The sequence below is a fragment of the Rhineura floridana genome, chromosome 3 (genome assembly GCF_030035675.1).
Source record: "Rhineura floridana isolate rRhiFlo1 chromosome 3, rRhiFlo1.hap2, whole genome shotgun sequence".
Lineage (NCBI taxonomy): Eukaryota > Metazoa > Chordata > Lepidosauria > Squamata > Rhineuridae > Rhineura > Rhineura floridana.
In genome coordinates this window covers 135827830-135845735 of record NC_084482.1, presented here as the reverse complement: position 1 = coordinate 135845735, position 17906 = coordinate 135827830, and the positions used below count along the sequence as shown (strand labels likewise).

Sequence of the window (17906 nt, the reverse complement as noted above, 5' to 3'; positions counted from 1 at the left end):
TTGCCTCACCTGGATTACAGACCCAATCCCCAGATGACTTTTCTTACTGGTTTTGTGTAGACGTTGAATAGCAGGTGGGAAGCTCTAACACCTAAACACCACCTTCTTATTATTTATTTGATTTATATCCCACCCTTCCTCCCAGTAGGAGCCCAGGGTGGCACACAAAAGCACTAAAAACACTCTAAAACATCATAAAAACAGACTTTAAAATACATCAAAACAAAGCATACTTAAAAACATATTAAAACAAAACATCTTTAAAAACATCTTTAAAAAAAAAAAAAAAAGCTTTAAAAATGCATTAAAAAGTAATTCCAAACTGGGCAGTGACCCATGACTATCCAAGTAGGAGTAGAACCATTGTAGCGAAATACCATCCAGTCTTCCAGACAGCCCGTCCAAAAGAATACCAGCAGGGTTGCACAACTCCTGTTCTCCCAGCAGAAGTCATCGCACAGGGCAACAAGTTTCTGTTCCAAAAAAAGACCTAAAGCCCGATTGAAACGAATCTGGAAATCAATTTCATCCAAGAGAACCTGGAAAACAGAATTGCAATCTTCAAGTAGGGAACTACAAACTATTGGGGTGCAACATGCTACTGATCAGTATAGTATGAAATAAGTTAAAGTCGTTGCCATCAATTTTGCATGACAACAAAATTTTCTGGCTGCATATCTTCCAGCAATGGCATGATAATGGCCCTAAAAATCTGGCATGCTGTATATTAGGTATTGCATTATTCCTCTTGTACAGTAAACTGCAAGAGCTAATCTACTTGTGCAAATACATAATGTATTAATGTATACAATTGATTTATAAAATATAGCAACCACTGATTTAAAATTTAATCCAATTAATTATTCTGTTCTTCAGATACCAGTTGTATACTGCAGTGGTATGCAACAGTGTCCTTTGTGTACTATCATGTGGTTATTGGTTTACAATGGTAGAAATATTAGATTTGCATCTTATTCATATTTCTCCTGTCAGCCAGTTTCTTCCTGATCCCTCACATAATGTGAAAACCTCAAAGAAATTGCTGGTTCTGATTTTGGTTATGGTATTGTTTTTACTTCTCTTGAAAGAATGAGGCTCTTGAGTCCTTTTCTCTATTATTTTTGTGGTAGGAAAAACTATGTTTTCATTTGGAGCTATAGCAGAGTTTTTATCATTTTGGATCCAACTGATAGTGGATTAATACATTCAGCGTCAAAATTACTTGCAAAATTTATCTTGGCATAATATATAATCATTTCATGACTCTTTGTGGGTGATAGAAATTCAGCCAATAACACTTTGTAGGATATTATAGAGTTGGAAAAGGTTCAGAAGAGGGCAACCATAATGATCAAGGGGATGGAGCGACTCCCTTACGAGGAAAGGTTGCAGCATTTGGGGCTTTTTAGTTTAGAGAAAAGGCAGGTCAGAGGAGACATGATAGAAATGTATAAAATTATGCATGGCATTGAGAAAGTGGATAAAGAAAAGTTCTTCTCCCTCTCTCATAATACTAGAACTCGTGGACATTCAAAGAAGCTGAATGTTGGAAGATTCAGGACAGACAAAAGGAAGTACTTCTTTACTCAGCGCATAGTTAAACTATGGAATTTGCTCCCACAAGATGCAGTAATGGCCACCAGCTTGGATGGCTTTAAAAGAAGATTAGACAAATTCATGGAGGACAGGGCTATCAATGGCTACTAGCCATGATGGCTGTGCTGTGCCACCCTAGTCAGAGGCAGCATGCTTCTGAAAACCAGTTGCCGGAAGCCTCAGGAGGGGAGAGTGTTCTTGCACTCGGGTCCTGCTTGCGGGCTTCCCCCAGGCACCTGGTTGGCCACTGTGAGAACAGGATGCTGGACTAGATGGGCCACTGGCCTGATCCAGCAGGCTATTCTTATGTTCTTACCCTACTATAAATACAATATGGCATTTCACTCTAAAATTATTTTGGATTGTTCAATAAGGGTAACTTTTCAGGAACAGGTAGAATCACTTGACTAAGAGAAGATGGACAAAAGAGAAAATATAAAGTCCTTGATGGTACTGGAAATAATTGTTCATCTGTTACACAGCCAGGTGTTTTTTTCACCTTGGGAAGATTCCCTGACCTTCTGTTCCTTGAAAATAGGAAGTTTCTTTAATCTTATAAAAAATGAATTGCGATTCAGAGGACTCTTGGTTTCTAACAAGGCCTCTCTTAGGGTTGAATTGGCCCTCAGGCCAGAAAAAAAAGCTAGTTTCCTCTGCACTAGAACAAGCAAGACGTGATGTGAGCAATCTGTGAAGAGTATTTGAAAATCTCAGTTGGTTCAGGATGAGCCTTCCCATTTATTGGCAGGTATCAGCTGATAGGAGTATATTACATGAGAGTGGATAGAAGTACACTGTCTCCCAATGTATTTCTGAGGGTAATTCAAGGTAATTGTGTTGCTTTAAAATCCATAAATAGCATGGGTCCAGGATATCTTCAGATATATAGCTTCCAGAATAAACGTCGCCATGTACTATGTTCAACAGACCTTGCTTCAGGTATCTTCTTTATCTGAAGATACATTGGGTTGTATCCAAAGAAGCATCAGCAGAATTCTTCTGACAGCGGCACTTCCACACCAACTCTCCAGAGTTGATTTTAGGGCACACTGGGGGAGGGGGCTGTCTGCAGAAGAGGGGAAATTCCATTCTACTAGCAGAACAGGAGTGTTGGATAATGCACATTGGCTGGAATTAGGGACGGGACCTTCTCAGTAAAAACACAAGTTCCAGTAAAGTTTCAGACAATCTCCATTTTCTATTTTTACAGGACGATAGGCATTTGGGAGCATTTATCAATCTATTATTCACCTGGAAAAGCACCTTACAAATATCAGTAATTAGACAGTCCTTTCTTGCCCACATGTCATGAAAGGACATAACAGAAAAGCAAAAGAGATTGGAAAGGAAGAAAAAAGCAAATCTAGGTGCTAGTTCTCTGTTACCTAGCAATTGTAATGATCAGCTGAAATGGAAAGATTTCAAGGAAAAAAGATGGCTGACTTTAATTGTGACTTGCCCAGTCAGTTGCAGAATTTATTAATTTCTTTATTTTAAATATATATAGCCCTACATTCTTTGTTTAATCTGTACACAGAACATATCGTACGGAAAGCCTGATTGGACCAAGGTGAAGGAGGTGTGAAAATTGGAGGAAGAAATATCAATAATTTCATAAGAACATAAGAACATAAGAAGAGCCTGCTGGATCAGGCCAGTGGCCCATCTAGTCCAGCATCCTGTTCTCACAGTGGCCAACCAGGTGCCTGGGGGAAGCCCGCAAGCAGGACCCGAGTGCAAGAACACTCTCCCCTCCTGAGGCTTCCGGCAACTGGGTTTCAGAAGCATGCTGCCTCTGACTAGGGTGGCAGAGCACAGCCATCATGGCTAGTAGCCATTGATAGCCCTGTCCTCCATGAATTTGTCTAATCTTCTTTTAAAGCCATCCAAGCTGGTGGCCATTACTGCATCTTGTGGGAGCAAATTCCATAGTTTAACTATGCGCTGAGTAAAGAAGTACTTCCTTTTGTCTGTCCTGAATCTTCCAACATTCAGCTTCTTTGAATGTCCACGAGTTCTAGTATTATGAGAGAGGGAGAAGAATTTTTCTTTATCCACTTTCTCAATGCCATGCATAATTTTATACACTTCTGTCATGTCTCCTCTGACCCGCCTTTTCTCTAAACTAAAAAGCCCCAAATGCTGCAACCTTTCCTCATAAGGGAGTCGTTCCATCCCCTTGATCATTCTGGTTGCCCTCTTCTGAACCTTTTCCAACTCTATAATATCCTTTTTGAGATGAGGCGACCAGAACTGTACACAGTATTCCAAATGCGGCCGCACCATAGATTTATACAACGGCATTATGATATCGGCTGTTTTATTTTCAATACCTTTCCTAATTATTGCTAGCATGGAATTTGCCTTTTTCACAGCTGCCGCACACTGGGTCGACATTTTCATCGTGCTGTCCACTACAACCCCGAGGTCTCTCTCCTGGTCGGTCACCGCCAGTTCAGACCCCATGAGCGTATATGTGAAATTCAGATTTTTTGCTCCAATATGCATAATTTTACACTTGTTTATATTGAATTGCATTTGCCATTTTTCTGCCCATTCACTCAGTTTGGAGAGGTCTTTTTGGAGCTCTTCGCAATCCCTTTTCGTTTTAACAACCCTGAACAATTTAGTGTCGTCAGCAAACTTGGCCACTTCACTGCTCACTCCTAATTCTAGGTCATTAATGAACAAGTTGAAAAGTACAGGTCCCAATACCGATCCTTGAGGGACTCCACTTTCTACAGCCCTCCATTGGGAGAACTGTCCGTTTATTCCTACTCTCTGCTTTCTGCTTCTTAACCAATTTCTTATCCACAAGAGGACCTCTCCTCTTATTCCATGACTGCTAAGCTTCCTCAGAAGCCTTTGGTGAGGTACCTTGTCAAACGCTTTTTGAAAGTCTAAGTACACTATGTCCACTGGATCACCTCTATCTATATGCTTGTTGACACTCTCAAAGAATTCTAATAGGTTACTGAGACAGGACTTTCCCTTGCAGAAGCCATGCTGGCTCTGCTTCAGCAAGGCTTGTTCTTCTATGTGCTTAGTTAATCTAGCTTTAATAATACTTTCTACCAGTTTTCCAGGGACAGAAGTTAAGCTAACTGGCCTGTAATTTCCGGGATCCCCTCTGGATCCCTTTTTGAAGATTGGCGTTACATTTGCCACTTTCCAGTCCTCAGGCACGGAGGAGGACCCAAGGGACAAGTTACATATTTTAGTTAGCAGATCAGCAATTTCACATTTGAGTTCTTTGAGAACTCTCAGGTGGATGCCATCCGGGCCTGGTGATTTGTCAGTTTTTATATTGTCCATTAAGCTTAGAACTTCCTCTCTCGTTACCACTATTTGTCTTAGTTCCTCAGAATCCCTTCCTGCAAATGTTAGTTCAGGTTCAGGGATCTGCCCTATATCTTCCACTGTGAAGACAGATGCAAAGAATTCATTTAGCTTCTGTGCAATCTCCTTATCGTTCTTTAGTACACCTTTGACTCCCTTATCATCCAAGGGTCCAATTGTCTCCCTAGATGGTCTCCTGCTTTGAATGTATTTATAGAATTTTTTGTTGTTGGTTTTTATGTTCTTAGCAATGTGCTCCTCAAATTCTTGTTTAGCATCCCTTATTGTCTTCTTGCATTTCTTTTGCCAGAGTTTGTGTTCTTTTTTATTTTCATTTGGACAAGACTTCCATTTTTTGAAGGAAGACTTTTCAGATATGCAGATGATACCATACTATTAGCAGAAACCAGTAATGATTTGAAGCAAATGCTGATGAAAGTTAAATAGGAAAGCACAAAAGCAGGACTACACCTGAACGTCAAAAAGACTAAAGTAATGACAACAGAAGATTTATGTAACTTTACAGTTGACAATCATTAACCAAAATGGAGACAACAGTCAAGAAATCAGAAGAAGGCAGCTGTGAGAGAACTAGAAAAGGTCCTCAAATGCAAAGATGTATCACTGAACACCAAAGTCAGGATCATTCAGACCATGGTATTCCCGATCTCTATGTGTGGATGTGAAAGTTGGACAGTGAAAAAAGTGGATAAGAGAAAAATCAACTCCTTTGAAATGTGGTGTTGGAGGAGAGCTTTGCACATACCATGGATCATGAAAAAGACAAATAATTGGGTGTTAGAACAAATTAAACCAGAACTATCACTAGAAGCTAAAATGATGAAACTGAGGTTTTCATACTTTGGACACATCATGAGAAGACATGATTCACTAGAAAAGACAATAATGCTGGAAAAAACAGAAGGGAATAGAAAAAGAGGAAGGCCAAACAAGAGATGGATTGATTCCATAAAGGAAGCCACAGACCTGAACTTACAAGATCTGAACAGGGTGGTTCATGACAGATGCTCTTGGACATCACTGATTCATAGGGTTGCCATAAGTCATAATCTACTCGAAGGCACATAACAACAACACGTTCTTAGAAAATGTCCTTACAAGATGGTTTCCAGCAATAGATGCAGACAATTATAACATGGAACATACAAATTAAAATTAATTACTGTCTTTATCTAACATTTTTGCTCTGTCTCTTTTAAGTTTAAGCTACTTTATAAAGGGTATTGATGATGTTGCTGCTGTTTGATATGTTGTAACCTACCCTGATGACTCTGTGAAACTGTGTGGTAGGGTAGAAATTACATGAAACACTGCTGAAAGCACTCATTTAGAGCAACCTTGGTCTTCACATGTCACAGTAAGTCAAACCATGGCTTACTGCAAGTATGCAGGCTCCTGAGAAGAAGATTGTGGCTCCTCATCCCTAGCGGTTTTGCTGCTACTCCAAGCTAATCCATAGCTTTGCTTAATGTATCTTCTGAACCCAGGCTTGTGTTTTATCTCTCCAGGACAAACCACAAGCCATAAACTACACCAAACCTTGCTTACAACACCTGGAAGGCTAGTTTCCCACACTATCCTCCAAGAAAGTACATACCATATTTACTCTCCTATTGCTTTTTAATACGCTTTTAAACGTTTTTAACACTTTTTTTAACCTTTTTTTAAAAAAATCTTCAAAGCTTTTTAAAAAATGTTTTTAAAGTTGTTTTGTTTTAATGTATTTTAATGTCTGTTTTTATGATGTTTTAAAATGTTTTTAGTGCTTTTGTTTGCAGCCCTGGGCTCCTGCTGGAAGGAAGGGTGGGATATAAATCAAATAATAAATAAATTTATGCAAATGTTTTAAGCATGTGTCATTTTGAATCTTGGTGAATGTTCTGTTAGTTGTTCATATAGTTGACCATTTGCCTAGATTCAAAATTTTTAAGCTGATCACATCTGCCTGATAATTAATTATTCATCTTAATATAAAATACACCTACCAAGACACCCTGGATTCTCCAGCTTCATGTGACTACTGCCAGGTACCTGCTATTGAGGCAGAATGTAGCCCAATATCATAGAATTATTTGAAGACTTGAGTTTAGAACTCTGATATTTCAAAATGGTATCAACAAAATGCTCAAATATAAGTGCCACGTATATGAGACAAATATTCAAAGCAGTTGTGAATAATTTTTAGGAATTTCTACAAGATGGTCTTGATATATGCTTAAACTCAGAGAGGGAATGGCAAGCATAGTCTTCATCATATCCTACCATAAACAAACAAATTACCAGTTGACTTGCAGGTAGCTCTCCTATTGAGCCCTTTGAGGTATAGATTTTCCGTATGGACTCCTCTATTGTTGGTTTTAAAGGCTATGATCAACCAGAATTCTAAGTCTTCACAAACTGAATTTTGAATTTTCTTAAATGTTTTGCAGATACAGTAGGGCCCACTCATACAGCAGGTTATGTTCCGGACCCCCGCTGTAAAGTGAAAACCGCTGTAAAGCGGAACACATTGAATAGAATGGTGCGTGATGCCCGAAAACCGCCGTAAAAGCAGAACAAGCACTGTATGAGTGGGCTTTTAGTCTAATTGCTTCTAATTGAGACCGCTGTATTAGCGAATTGCTGTAAAGCGGGGCCCTACTGTAATAAAGACTGCCTTTACTGTAACTAGAATATTAGAGTTAAAAGAGCTTGTTGTTACTTATTAGCCTGGACAAGAAGAGTGTTGTGGTGACACATTAGACAAGCCCTTGTATTTATCAGAGAATGTAACAGAGAACATAAATTCTGTGCATTCATTTCATTCATTGGCGATCACTTGTGGCCGAGTAAGATTGTCTTCCAAGATAAGGTCTTTAACAGTGGGTCCGTAAGTGACTGTGCAGATAAGAAAATCCTATATATATGGGTGGACAACCTTTTTGGCTCCACAGACCAGATCCTTTTCAGGATCTCCCTTGTGGGCCATATTTGCATTGAAGGGATTTCCACTGAAACACCTGCTAAAAGGAAGGAAAAATCCTTGGCAGCATATGATGTCAGGACATTGAACTTGTCAAGGATTATCAATACCTCGGCACAGTCATTAACCAAAATGGAGACAACAGTCAAGAAATCAGAAGAAGGCTAGGACTGGGGAGGGCAGCTCTGAGAGAACTAGAAAAGGTCCTCAAATGTAAAGATGTATCACTGAACACTAAAGTCAGGATCATTCAGACCATGGTATTCCGATCTCTATGTATGGATGTGAAAGTTGGACAGTGAAAAAAGTGGATAAGAGAAAAATCAACTCATTTGAAATGTGGTGTTGGAGAAGAGCTTTGCAGATACCATGGACTGAAAAAAAGACGAATAATTGGGTGTTAGAACAAATTAAACCAGAACTATAACTAGAAGTTAAAATGATGAAACTGAGGTTATCATACTTTGGACACATAATAAGAAGACATGATTCATTAGAAAAGATAATAATGCTGGGGAAAACAGAAGGGAGCAGAAAAAGAGGAAGACCAAACAAGAGATGGATTGATTCCATAAAGGAAGCCACAGACCTGAACTTACAAGATCTGAACAGGGTGGTTCATGACAGATGCTCTTGGAGGTCACTGATTCATAAGGTTGCCATAAGTCGTAGTCAACTTGGAGGCACATAACAACAACAACATGGCCTGCATGCCAGATGTTCCCCACCCCTGGATATGTGTTTACTGGATTACCTTTGGATGCCTTTAGTAAAGCAAATTTCTGTGCAAATTACTTTTGCTTAATAACCAATCTTTAACTAATGCTGTATGGCATAATATAATTCAAACAGGAGGCTGTAGGATGTACTGGAGGAGGAGCAGTATGTGGGCCAAGATCCTCTATAGTGCACAAATCTATTCTAATATATCAAAATGCTTTGTAAAAGAACTTAATATGTGAACCTAAGCAGTATCCTTCATGTTTTCAGAAACTTGGTTATTTGCATTCCATTCCTTTTTTCTCTTCCTCTTTTAAAAAAGTCCTTGATATGCTAGGATTAGACTGCCATCCTTTGGTTGCCGTAAGTAGAAAATTAAAAGAACATAAAAATACGTCTGCACTTCATACCTAAGGGTACTTATGAACTGCAGATACATGCATTATTTATTATAGAGTTATACCAATTAGTGCATAAGTATTACCTTAGTCAAATTCTGGACTTCTGAACAAACATTTTGTATTGCATATCTAGTACAGTAATATTTTTCACGGCATCTGTAAAGAAATCAAAACAAAAAGAATAGAATGCCAGAAATTAAAATAAGTTGAGTAGCCATATGTATCTGACCATTGTTATATTATTGAATGATTATTTGGTGCATGTTTTTCATTCTTTAGATGTCAGTTTTATCGTGTCTATATTCAGTAGGATTGCCAGGTCAGAAGCATCCCAAAACCTGAGATTTGAGGGGCGGGCCCAGGTGATGTCACGGGGCGGGCCCCAGTGATGTCACGGGGCGGGCCCCAGTGATGTCACGGGGCGGGCCCCAGTGATGTCACGGGGCGGGCCCCAGTGATGTCATTAAGCATGATACATTAAGCATCAATCACAGTTGCTTGGAGCATACAATTAAAAAAAAATCTGATTGGAAATTAAGCTAGAAATCTTAGCTAAAAGGTAGAGCCTGGGTAGGGAACATTTAATCTAGCCTACTTGCTTTCTGCAAGAAGGGTTAAGTGCCTTCAGGCCAGGCCAGTCACCAGAAGGTCACTGTAGGGACAAAGGAGCTTAGTGTTGTAGAGATGTTAGATGGGAGCTTTGGGGAGTAAAGATGGAGGCTTCTGAAGGCTGCAATTCAAAACACACTTACTAAGGGATTAAGCCCCATACAACTCAACAGGACTGACTTCTGAGTATAGTTTGGATTGTGCTGTTGGTAAACCTTGACTAGGGTTCTTCTGCAAAGACATCCATATCCAAGCAGGGTTAGCAACCCCCTGCCTGGAATACCCTGCCCTTATCTTTTAACGTGGCTGCTCCAAACATTTTTACAGATTTGACCCTTTACTTCAGAAAGAGGTCTGAGAAATGAGTAAGAGTAAGAAGTATCTTTTAAAATTGTTCTTTTCAATTCACTCTTGAATGCACATCATACTTAGGGCAGATCCACACCATTCATTTAAAGCACATTCAATACCCATTTGAAGCACATGAATCCCACCACAGAATCATGGGAACTGCAGTTTGTTAAGAGTGGTGAGAACTATAACTGTGAGGAGGAAATGACACTTCCCAGAATTCTTTAGGGGACGCCATGCGCTTTAAATGCGAGTTGGATGTGCTTTAAACGTATTGTGTGAATCCACTGTAGTGGGTGACCATGGGCTACTCACCATCTCTCAGCCTATATGCCCCTCAGGATGAAAACAATGGAGAACCATGACTACTCCAAGGCATACTTAAAATGTAAAGGAAGTATTGTACAACCATAGTGTGAAATCGGATACTTATGGGGACACAGCATGACAAAACTGGGCGGAAGTAACGAGTGGGGTACCTCAGGGCTTGGTCCTGGGCCCAGTGCTCTTCAACATTTTTATTAACTACTTGGATGAGGAGGTACAGAGCATTTTGCAGTTGATGCAAAATTGGGGGACATAGCCAATACCGTGGAAGACAGAAAGAAAATTCAAAGGGACCTTGATAGGCTGGAGCATTGGGCTGAAAACAACAGAATGAAATTCAACACGGATAAATGCAAAGTTTTACACTTAGGAAAAAGAAACCAAATGCACAGTTATAAATTGGGGGATACTTGGCTCGGCAATACGACATGTGAGAAGGATCTTGGAATTGTCGTTGATCACAAGCTGAATATGAGCCAACAGTGCGATGTGGCTGCAGAAAAGGCAAATGCTATATTAGGCTGCATTAACAGAAGTATAGTTTCCAAATCGCGTGAAGTATTAGTTCCCCTCTATTCAGCACTGGTTAGGCCTCATCTTGAGTGCTGTGTCCAGTTCTGGTCTCTGCACTTCAAGAAGGATGCCGACAAACTGGAACAGGTTCAGAGGAGGGCAACAAGGATGATCAGGGGACTGGAAACCAAGCCCTATGAAGAGAGACTGAAAGAACTGGGCATGTTTAGCCTGGAGAAGAGAAGACTGAGGGGAGATATGATAGCACTGTTCAAGTACTTGAAAGATTGCCACACAGAGGAGGACCGGGATCTCTTCTTGATTGTCCCAGAGTGCAGGACATGGAATAATGGGCTCAAGTTGCAAGAAGCCAGATTTTGACTCGACATCAGGAAAAACTTCCTAACTGTTAGAGCCATACACCAATGGAACCAATTACTAGAGAGTTAGTGGGCTCTCCGACACTGGAGGCATTCAAGAGGCAGCTGGACAGCCATCTGTCGGGAATGCTTTGATTTGGATTCGGATTCCTGCATTGAGCAGGGGGTTGGACTTGATGGCCTTATAGGCCCCTTCCAACTCTACTATTCTATGATTCTATGAAAATATTTATATAAGCATGACTATCAAATATGTTTATTATTTATACAACCTGTAAAGATACTTATAGTGCAATCCTATGTTTGTTTACTCAGAAGCAAGTCCCAATGTATTCAATGGGGCTTACTCAATCAGGGAAAACTGTACCCTGAAGTTATAAGGAACTTGTTCTTTTAGCAAGTCTTTTAAGTTGAGACCTTATCTCAGTCTGTGTTGGAATTGCTTTTTAATAAGTTTTTAAACCTTTTCTTTAAAAAAAATGTTTTTAAAGTTTTTAAAAATGTTTTTAAAGTTTTTTTATATATATATATTTTAAAGTCTGTTTTTATTATTTTTAAAGTGTTTTTAGTGTTTTTGTTTGCCACCCTGGGCTCCTACTGGGAGGAAGGGCGGGATATAAATCAAATAATAAATAAATAAAAATAAATAAATAAACTTCATTCACCCAACCCAAAATTTGGAATCATGCCACTTTAAGCTGTTTTCCAAATGTTTATACTTTTTATGGTTATTGGTTTTTAAAGTGATTTATTTCTTATTGTGAGCTGCCTTGGTTTCCAATCACCAACCGTACACACACACATATATATGCAGGTGTAAAAATACACCCCATATAATAGTTTATTGTCAACCCAGTTGGTCATTGGGGAACATTTTTAAAAAAAATCAGTATTAGTTTCCTACATAATAAAAACTGTGATAAACCATGCCTAATTTCTTTAAAAATAGGGTTGGAGGGGGAGAGAAAGATTTGCAACACAAACACAAGTCTGCGGTATGTTTACTCAAAAGTCCCATTCATTTACAGCAGAATCCTAACCATGTCTACTCAAAAGTAAGTCCTAATGGAGTTCAGTGGGGATTACTCCAGGTACATGCTTTACTCCCAGAAATTGCTTTACTCTCAGAAAAGCAGATATTGGATTAAATACTTTCATATTTCATAGCCCAGGGTCTGACTCTTGGACAGAAGAGAAAAACAACAATGTTGTTACTTACGCAAACTGCAAAAATCTTAAAGCCACCATTTTCTGACCTTGAAATTAAGCCTAGGCATGCCTGGATCAACAAGTCACAACTCTGGCTTCATTGGCTACAATCCTGAAAGGGCGGGGTTACAGCCAGAGCTTTGAAAAGTTACTTTTTTAAACTACAACTCCCATCAGCCCCAGCCAGCATGGCCACTGGATTGGGTTGATGGGAGTTGTAGCTAGAGCAAGGAATTGTTCTAGAGATCTGTAAAAAACAGTCGTGCGGGGGGGGCGGTTGACGTTTTGGCATATATCTCGGGAACCAGACCACCTAGAAACTTAATTTTTTAAAAAAATTGAAGCTGAGAGTCCAGAGATTAAGGGGTGCTAGCTGGAGGGCCCCCCCCAGAAAAATGGAGACTCCAGCCAAAAACTGGAGACCTGGTAGCTATGATATTCAGTGAGCTATGTTGGAAGGCATATTGCATTTTGGTTGTTAGAACCACATGAGCAGCAATTTCAGTCTGGTTTCAGAATGGACCTGATATGACTATGTCCACACAGCACCTCCATGGTGCTATAGGAATAGGACAAAGCTCAGTGATAGTACACAAGCTTTGTATGCAGAATGACCCAGATTTAATCACTGACACTTCCACATTAGGCTGGGAAAGACTCTTCTGTGAAACACTGGAGAACTGCTGCATGTCAATGTAGATTGGGGTACTTTTTGGCCTGTTGGGCCAGATGGTTCTATCCCCTACCCCGTGGCTCAACTTTGACAGGTGGGCAGGACCACCCACCTGTGAATCATGTGGTGTCATGATGTTGGGTGATTGACATCTGTCAAAGTTGATCTGGGGAGTGGGTGGAGGGAGATAGTTCAAAGGGCTTTTTCACCCCTGCCTGAGCACTTCCCAAACACCTGGCAATCAGCAATTTTGGGAGTGTTTGTGAAGCAGCATACAGAATGCTTTGCAAGCTCTGTGCTCAGTGCTTCCCAAGTAAATCCCCTTTTGGTGAAGCCCCCCCTTACATGCGCAATACATCATATATGATGTCAGGTGTAGGGCAGGTGGACATGACTTGCGTGAAATGACCTGTGGGCCAGAGGCTTCCCCACCCCTGATGTAGACAATACTGAGTTAGATGGACCAATAGAATAGTAGAGTTGGAAAGGGTTTATAAGGTCATCAAGTCCAACCCCCAAGCAGGCTTATACCTACTGTAGTTGCTAAATTCCACTTCCTATTTGCTGCTTTTGCTGTTTGCACACAGAGCCTATTTTGGCAATGTTCTATGTTTTTACATCTGAGGCACCAGGGGACATGTGCCACGAACTAGACTGAGGCTGCTTTGAGGTAATACATGATATTGCTTCTAAATTTTAAGTTCACAACAGTTACTTACTTAACAGAAACAATCCTCCATTATTCCAAAAACTACTTGACAGCAGGGTCAGATTTGGAAAAAATGAGCCAAATAGTCTGTATATCTAAGACACTATAGAGGTTGACATTTCTGTTAACTGAGTCACAGCAATGTTTGGAAGTTACTCCTCAAGATCCATTTATGTGGAGGGGTGTGGGTTTTCTGGTTCTGTTTAGTGTATGTCCATAATTATATTTAAAAGGAATTGTGCAGGAATTGTGCCTTTTATTATTTTTCTGCAGTTAGGTGGTGCTATTACACTAAAGAACAAATCTAGAAAGTTGCAGTAGGATTTAGTTTTATGATGGCTTTTCACAATATTTGTGGATCAGAGAAGTGCATCTCAACTCTAAAGAATGTCCTGCTATCCTGCATTCGCCAAAACAAACAATGGAATACACTATTGGATAGTGTTAAATTTCACATACACTTCCTATGCATATCACTTCGCCTATTTGTAACTGGATGACCCACATGCAGACACTGTGGGTGCCAAAGCAGGGAAAGGGTAGATTGGGGATCTCCCAGCAGGGATTCTATGCTACTCTCATGTTGGCAGCAGAGAGCAAATATATAAGCCCTCACTGGCTACATTAAGGCTGAAGGGAAACAGCAGTTTGTTACTGGTTTCTTTTCAACCAGTGGTCTAAAAAATGTGCATCTTCTCCAAGCTCTCTTTTTTCCTTGCAAATGACTCCTTAAAATTGTTGCAGAATAGGTTCTTTGTTTCACCTCAAGGAAGATAGCCAAAGTTGTAACTTTTGAACAGGCTCCTTAGCAACATCAGATATTACAGCAAGGAGGAAAAGAGAAAGAGAAACCAAAGTCACAGCTCAGGAAGGTCACTCAACATCCTGAACCTACACCCATTAACCCTTTAGTGGCTTTTCCTTCTCATTACAGGGGATATTAATTAAAGACTGTTGCTTATTACAACAAATCAAGGAGTAGGGCACCTTTTTCAGTCCAAGGACTGAATTCCCTCATGAACGGCCTTCCAAGGCCTGCATGCTAAAGTTGAGGGGGGTCAGAGGCAAAAGTGGAAGAGCAGTGGATGTTCCTCTTTCTTTGGTACAGTAGGCTACATTGCAGCCACACAAAGGTCAGAGGCTTCTACACACACACCTCTCCATCCAGGAAAGCATGAACCATTATTGTATTTCAAGGACACATTCCAGCAAGATAAAAGCATTTGAGGAGGGCTCACAGTAGGGCAAGTGGGGTGTGTGGTCTGATGAGAGTCCTAAGGGGTTACACTCAGTCCTAAAGTTTCCCACTCATACTTTAAATTGTCAGTCTCTGCAGTTCAAACAGTCATGGGGACAGCTGGCCTTTAAGGAAGTCCTGCTGACATGACTCTTTTGTAAAGGATACTTACAAACTGCGGGGGGGGGCTGCCACTTTCCAGTTTAAAAGACCATGCGAAAGGGAGCAATTGACTTTAGAAAACCTGTGCTCTCAGGCCAACTGGTTTCCCCAACTCCGGTTCTTTTAAACTGAAATGCGGAATGGCTTTGTACAGTTTCAAAGCGTGTGGGATAAACCATTTTTGCATTTGGATGTGCATTCAAATACAGATGTGGCCTGCCAGCCATGCATTGTTTTCAGTGGTATATGTATTTGAAAGTACGTTTGGTTTGGATGTACATCCGATCTAGACCTGCAAGTGATAACACATGCAGAAGACTGCTTCTATGTGTAGATCTTCTTAGTGGGATCAGATGAGGAAGTATCAGTGGAGGTGAGGGGGGGTCAACGGCGGGAGAGAAACTTCTTGTCCCTCTTTTTTGGGAGTGTGATACAGCAAAAAAGTAAGAGGAAAATACACAATTTGTAAAAATGTTCTGCGGCTCTACCTTATATATGATGATAATCATGTACTCTTTATTCTGCTGATGTTGATGTGAACTTAATTTGTTCAGAATAAGTAGCAGTTTTATTCATTGTCATCTACAGCAAAGGGTTATGATATTTTGTTCTGATTTGTTCAGAATAAGTGTGGGTGGTTTAAGTAGTTTCCCAAGTTTAGTGCAGACATAACACCACCCAACTTAATAATTATAATTAGGAGATTGGTGCCTCAACCACTCATGTACTCCTGTCCTCATTCAGACATACCCTCTCCATTTCAGTTTTGGAGATAAATATGGTTAGCGTTATATCTGCAAAAGCAGTTTTGATAACCATAGTTAAACTTTTAACACAGTGTTCAAACATACTTGTAATCATAGTTGCAAGCTGTGGTTTGATGCTAACTATTGTTGGTGAGAATACCAGGGTGTTCTTTCTTTTTATGCAGTCCACTGTCGTTCAGCACATACCATCTCATTCTGGTGCACCTGAGTACCCCATTTTCATTTCCCTTGTCTTGTGCTGCTGCCAAGAGTGGCCTGCCTGGCCAGCCTTTCCTCTCATGGATCACAATATAGTTTCCTCTCCCCTTTGCTTCCACCACTCTCTGCTCTCATGTGCCAGCTCTGTCTTAGTGATTTAATGGTAAGCTTATAATGCAATTCCATAAATATTGTGAAGATAACATTTGCATCCAAATCTTTAATAAATGTTAAGTAAATCAGAAGCAGGAAACAACCACAAAGCAGTGGGGCCATAGCATTATGGTGGCCTGGTGAAATTATAGAAAACCTGAATTTATTCTTTGCATTCAGTACAGAATATACTGGTATGCTTCAATCATCCTAACTCACTTGCAAGGGCACTAGTTCATGAAGTGTTATCAAAGGATATAAGTGCATAGCAAAACAAGGAAGTGTTTGCTGTAGCATTACTCAAATGCCTTTGCTGTAATTATAGTAAAAGCATGGTATAAGGGCAAATATGTATGCAATGTAAATGTTGAATTAAATTTTTAAAACATACCTGCGTCTCCTCCAAAATAAAGCTATGTAGGAATGATGAGCATGCAGGAATTCAGTAACTTAAAAGCTACCATATAAAAATAATCTTAGGGCTCATCCAAACTCACCTGGATAATCCACATTTTGCCTATTCGCATTGTGCTTGGATAGTCCCCACTTCTGTTTCCCCCCCGCTTTTTCGCCTGTTTTTTTACTTTTTAAAATGTCCAGAAAACCGCTGTTTTTTCGACCACACATCAAACATTCTTTCCGGATTTCTGCCGCTATGAGCCAATTGACCCACAGAATATGACGTGTGCTCCCTGCACCGAAGCACACGCAGGCGCTTGGACGCAAGAGCGGGAAATTTGAATTTAAGTTGCTGTAATGGAGGACGAGCAAGGGAGCTAGCGGAGGGTGAGTGAGCAATGTATCCGCTCACTCCGAAACAATTTCCCCCTAAATGTGAAATTAACAAGCAGCAGATAGCAGCAGCAGCAGCTCTGCAAAATGGACATAAAGGGATCGGATTGTTATGCTTTGCAACTATTTTGTTTTGGATACAATGTATCTGCTCACCTTGAAACAATTTCCAGTTAAGTGTGAAATTAACAAGCACTGGCAGCAGGCGTTAGCTGCAGCTCTGCAGAGAGCAAAAAAGCCCTCCTTTCATCCTTAAGAGGGGCAAAATAAAAGGGAAGAAGGGGGGGAGAGAGAAAAGGGGGAAAAACCCTAACTGCTCTTAAAAGCCAGGTAGAGCGTGGAGTCCAGGGCCAGGTCTGTGCCGATCTCCTTCGCCCTGGAAGTTTGTGAGTGCTCTGAGCTGAGGGCAAGTGTGAAGCAGGCAGGGTGCCCTTCCTTCCCTTTCCCTGCTAACCACCCCTACATTTAAGGCCACCAAGACCAGAGGTTGCAATGTGCCTTGCAGTTACTACTGCGGAACCAAGCAGGTTCTTGCAAGTTGGGGATTTGGGGAAAGGTCCCAGGCAGCCTTGAGCTCACGAACCATCTCTATTTCACACATGAGTAGCAGTAGGGACATGCATTGTTCGCTGGCCAAAGAAGGAGCAGGTGCAGGGAGCTTACTTCCCTCTCCTGTTTGTGGGCAGGGGGAATGGGACCTCAGTTTGCTTCTGCTTGTTTTGTTTTCCTCCCAAAAGTTAAGCAAGTAGCCCAGAGAGGAGAGGAGAGTGACGTTCCAGGCAGAGGG

General features: G+C 40.6%; 2 protein-coding genes across 6 annotated transcripts in view; one reads left to right on the top strand and one right to left on the bottom strand.

Annotated features, from left to right (window-relative positions):
• The window catches only part of OMD (osteomodulin), a 34409-nt gene extending 21881 nt beyond the window's left edge, over positions 1-12528 (bottom strand). For both annotated transcript variants that reach the window (XM_061618061.1, XM_061618062.1), the window contains exons 1-3: positions 12439-12528; positions 9123-9195; positions 378-539 (exon numbers count right to left, since the gene is read on the bottom strand). The gene's annotated coding sequence lies outside the window, so the exon portion shown is untranslated. The remainder of the gene's footprint in view (positions 1-377; positions 540-9122; positions 9196-12438) is intronic.
• CENPP (centromere protein P) overlaps positions 1-17906 on the top strand; it is a 267372-nt gene that overhangs the window by 73347 nt on the left and 176119 nt on the right. The gene's annotated exons all lie outside the window — the stretch shown is intronic.